Source organism: Otolemur garnettii, unplaced genomic scaffold, assembly GCF_000181295.1.
Source record: "Otolemur garnettii isolate 467f Iridium unplaced genomic scaffold, OtoGar3 scaffold00020, whole genome shotgun sequence".
Lineage (NCBI taxonomy): Eukaryota > Metazoa > Chordata > Mammalia > Primates > Galagidae > Otolemur > Otolemur garnettii.
The window spans coordinates 12,240,865-12,246,149 of record NW_003852415.1 but is presented as its reverse complement, the minus strand read 5'-3'; the positions used below and the strand labels follow the sequence as shown (position 1 = coordinate 12,246,149).

At 33.5% G+C, this 5,285-nt stretch overlaps 1 non-coding gene across 1 annotated transcript; it reads left to right on the top strand.

Moving 5' to 3' along the window:
• The first annotated feature begins 3,962 nt into the window (after nucleotides 1-3,962).
• LOC111724214 lies at nucleotides 3,963-4,069 on the top strand. Its single transcript, XR_002772550.1, has one exon. It is a non-coding gene; the product is annotated as a U6 spliceosomal RNA (small nuclear RNA).
• Nucleotides 4,070-5,285: the final 1,216 nt, after the last annotated feature.

Sequence of the window (5,285 nt, the reverse complement as noted above, 5' to 3'; positions counted from 1 at the left end):
TTGAACCTCCGCATGTTTAGTTACCTAGAAACCCTAAGAACTCAATCCCTTGGGGATATTTATGGGAGCTTCGTTACATAGGCAAGATTGATTATACCATTGGCCATTAATTTATCAATTCAACTTCAGGTTCTCTCCTTTAATTGGAGTTCAATGGACTAGGGGTGTGGAATAAAAGTTTTGACATTATAATCATATGGATAGTTCACCTAGCAAGCATCTTCCATCTCAAAGCTACCTAGGGGACCCCAGCCACTGGTCATCTCATTAATAGACAAAAGCCACTCTTAAGAGATAGATGCCAGGAAATGGGATGAAGACTAAACATACATTTCACAAAATTACATTGTTTTGATGAACTAATATAATATCCAAAAAGTTATTTCTCATGAATTTACATTCTAATAAGTTCACGTTACTTCCTATAAATCAGAGATGCACACCTTGGCATGCCCTCCAAATGAAACGTTCTCAGTTTAACATTCTCTGAAAATTTGGTGATAACTTAATGGTTCATACACTAGAAACACCCAAAAACCTTTATCATATTCAGTTTTTTTCTTCCCTACCATCCTAATCAAGAATTACATATTGTCTGACTATAGAATGACAGCTATGATGATGTCTTATGGTCTATCCTTATGACTTGGTCAACTGAAATTCTTCCTAACAATACTATTGATAACCTTATTATTTTCCCTTTTCCCTCTGCCCAAGGAGACTTGGGTAAAAATAATTCCTGTTTTGTGTTCAAAATAGTGGTCCTAATATTCAGGGGTTATCTTGACTGTACCATCATCTTAGATAAATTCACCCATAACAACTCCAGGTTTTATCTCAAGAGAAGAAAGGACTCTATAACATTTAGAGATATCTCATAATGGATCTTGAGTACTGGAAAGCCTGGGGACAATTCCAGCAAAGAGATGTTGTCCAGTAATTCAAACCCACCAGGGACTTGAGATTAACTAACTTTCCACCATGACTAAGTTTAACATTTCCATGAAACAAATTTAAATAGACTGGATACTTTTTGGAAATAAGACTCTACCAGGTTTTTAAGAGATGAAAGCTTCTCATGATGGAATGCCACTTTTCAATATCTTACTTAGTTTACTGTGCAAATTGGGCACTTAATCAATGCTTAGTATTCCTAATAGTAATAACATTAAAAGCATAATCAACAATACAAGCTTCAGTTGCTGCTTAGTCAATCTCTTGCCAAAAATAATGAAAACTTTATTCTCAACTAAACAGCTATGGAGAGAAAGGATATTCGGATCATAAACCTGAGGAAAGTCTAGAGAAACCACAGAGGTATAATGAAATTGCACCATAAGAGATGAGCTATCAAGGTAATGGTCATTAAACTGTAAGTTTCTATAAAACAAATACAACTAATTGGATGCCCAAAACAAATTGTAAGTAGAAAACCAATGATTGTTTTATTTTAAAATACAGAATGCAACTTTTAGATATTATGTGATCCAGTGTAGGGAGAAAAGAACTTCATATGTGTACCATGGTGGTGAAATGATGTTTAACACTGAATCAATCAATATTTTTAGCATCTAATTTGCCTCATGATTTCATTCTGCTGTAGGAGGTACAAAATAGAATAATTGGAATAATTAAGCAACAAACATATCAAGAATATTTTCAATATTGTATTTGGTGATATGGGGAATAAAAAATAAAGTTTCTGCTTCTGTCTAGGATGTAGATACTGCAAAGAATGTTGCTCCTGTCCTAAAAGCAAGAAAAATACAGATAAATTTTGAAATCATAACTTTTGCTTTTCAAAAAGTATCCTCAAGAACACCAACAAACCTGAAATCTAAGGTGGGACAAAACAAGTCCTCCTACAAAACAATAAAGTAAATAAATCTTTTTAAAGAAAAAAAAAAACAGTCCACTTACTAAATTACCTCAAGCCTGGTTCTTAAGAAAAATCACCATTCTAGCTGCAATAAAAGCATGTAAAATTTGATTACATACTAGATTGCTAGGTTGAAGGTGACCTAATATGACAATACTAGGAGTATTAGGGGTATCTTTTAGAGCTTTTAGGGGTATCTGACATAAATGGAATAGGTATCACTTACAACTTCTTTCTCATAAACCTCCACCAGGCACTAAGGAAAAAAAAATGAGAGCAGGGCAGGAGACTGGAGAGAGCCCCCTCTTGTTGGTGATTAGCATGATAAGGTAATTGGTGATTATACAGACACAGACACAAAACACCATGCATTTCTCCAAAACTGTTTCTCCTGTGAAACTAATGCCTTAAGCTTCAGAGGAAGATTTAGCAAACCTTCCTGATGGCAAGGCACAAGCAAAGACTCATTGCCACTGAGGCAAGAATAAAAGAAAGATCTCTACTAAGACATGTCTTCAGCCTAAAGTAGCCATCTTTTATTAACAGAAGAAGAACAAGAAGACAGCATCCATAACAAACTGTAGATTTAAAGCAGAAGTTGGCTCCTCATGAACACAAACAGCAAAACTTGATGCCCTGAGAGTAAATCTGATGCTGAGGGAAAGGCAAGAGTGTGGGGTAAGACCCCTCTGTGTAGTGCAGGTATTCAGGAATGTCTGAAAGAAGATGGTGGAGGCACAGCTGTGGGAAGAATTCCTACAGCACTCTCCTTCCATTCTAAGCATTAACTCAACACTTGAAGAACTTTAGCTGAAGTCCATAGAAGGTAACTGTAGTAATAACTATACTTTAAACCTGCTCAACAACTCACTAGATTACCTAAACCTGTTAACTATTAATATAGTTAATCTTCTGTGCCAACTTGGCTGGGCTATAACGCTCAGTTGTTTGGTCTAACACCAGTGAGGATACTGTAAAGGTAATTTTAAGATGTGATTTACATTTAAATCTATAGACTGAGTAAACCAGATTATCCTCCATAAGATGGGTGGGCCTCAACCAATCAGTTGAAGGCCTTGAGAGAAAAGAGAGTTCTCTCAAAAAGGAAGGAAAATTGTCACCAGACTGCCTTTCCTGAAGACAGCAATGTTGACACCTGCCAGAATTTCCTGCCTGCTGTGCTAAACAAATTCCTAAAAATCTCTCTCTCACACACACACATAATAGATAATCGATTACAATTTTCAAATATAATAAAAGTCATTATATTAATATCTAAAAATCACAAGTGGGTGGGTGGATAGAAATTCATTGTAGACAAACTACTGAAAATAGAAGATGAACAGAAAATATTCAAGGCATTTAGGAGAATAAAAAGAATAAAGAACACATTACACACAGAAGAGAAAAATATGATAAGATTATATCACCAGAAAATGAGGTCAGAAGACAACAGAGTGATAGCATTATGGATTACACATGTTTTTATAAAACAAAATCTGCCTTTCATCTCAGAGTCCTCTACTCAATACCAACTATTTTGAAAATGAAGGGAAAATAAAAATATCATTCAGCAAAAACCAAATGATTTATTTTTAGCAAAATTATAAGAAATGCAAAAGTAAATTCTTCAAGCAAGAAGACAGAAATTCAATCAATACACAAAAGTAAACAATCCATGAATGAAAAATAAACATAAAATAAAATGTAAATGGCTGTAAAGGTAACTGAATGTCTAACTGAATGTCTAAGTATAAAAATAATAAAAACATTATGGGATCATTACATATTTAAGTTTAACAGGTGAATCATAATGTGAGGGAAGAATTAGAAGTATTCTGCATTAAGGTTCTTATGATTTAAAAGGTAGCATACTATTACTTGAAGATAAGCTGTGATAAATTAATGATCTATATTGCAAATTCTGGGAAAGGCAATTTAAAATAGTGAAAAAGAGAAAACATTTTTAAATAGTTACAAAAATATTTAAAAGAGGCATAATCTAATTGTGAATATAAAATGAAGGCATGAGATTCAATTACTCTAAAAGAAAACAGAAAATGTAATGTAAGAAAGAACCCCGGTGCTCGCTTCGGCAGCACATGTACTAAAATTGGAACAATACAGAGAAGATTAGCATGGCCCCTGCGCAAGGATGACACACAAATTCATGAAGCATTCCATATTTTTAAAAGACTCTGGAAGTAAAAAAAAAAAAAGAAAGAAAGAAAGAAAAGAAAAGAAACCAAGTACCCCAACCATATCAATAGTTACATTAAATACAAATGGCCTAAACAATTAGTTAAAAGTCAGAGACTGTTGAGTTGGATTTATAAGAGAACAAGACCCAATTTGAAGCTATCTACAAGTAAGAGTAACCCATTTTAAATATAAAGATATAAATGATTAAAATGAAAATGATGAAAAAATAATACTTTGAAAATAATTATGAAGGGCAGTGCCTGTGGCTCAGTGGGTAGGGCACTGGCTTCATATATTGAGGGTGGGGTGTTTGAAACTGGCCCCGGCCAAACTGCAACAAAAAATAGCCAGGTGTGTGGCAGGCTCCTGTAGTCCCAGCTACTCAGGAGGCTGAGACAAGAGAATCACTTAAGCCCAGGAGTTGGAGGTTGCTGTGAGCTGTGATGTTTCCTCACTCTACAGAGGGCCACAAAGTAAGGCTCTGTCTCTTAAAAAAAAAAAGGAAAGAAAATAATTATGAAAAGAAGGCCTAAATTTCCATATTAACAGTGGAAAATATAGACATCAGAACAAGGAACATTACTAGAGACAAAAAAGAATATTACATTATAATTAAAGATGTGATTTATCAAGAAGAAATAATAATCTTAAATTGTGTTTTGACCCAATAATAGACTTTCAAAATACATGAAACATTCATGAGAGAACTGAGAGTAATAATATCTACAGTTTTATTTGGATACCTCAAAACTTAAAACCATCAGTAAGTACACAGATGACCTGAAAATACTATCAATAAACTTGATCTAATTGTAATTTACAAAATACTCCATTGAAACACAGCACAATATATAATTTTTTTCTTGTGACCATAGGATATTTACCAGGATGTCCATATTGTGAACAAACTCACTCTGTTCCGTGTCACAATCGTACATTATTAACTTTTAAAATTTTGAAGAATTGAAATTTTTTAAATATATCTGTGGCATAATGGAACTAAATAAGAAATAAGAGAGAGATAGAGACTTCTGTTGTTACTTAGTGATAAATAACACAGTGGAGACAATAAATGGTGCATAATTTCACAGTACTGTTTGAATAATAAAGGTTGAAGTTATTGAAAAAATATTTTCTTAAGAGGTAGAATATATTCCTTTTTTTTTTTTCTGAACATTTGCAATCTTTCTGTTTATTTTTTTTT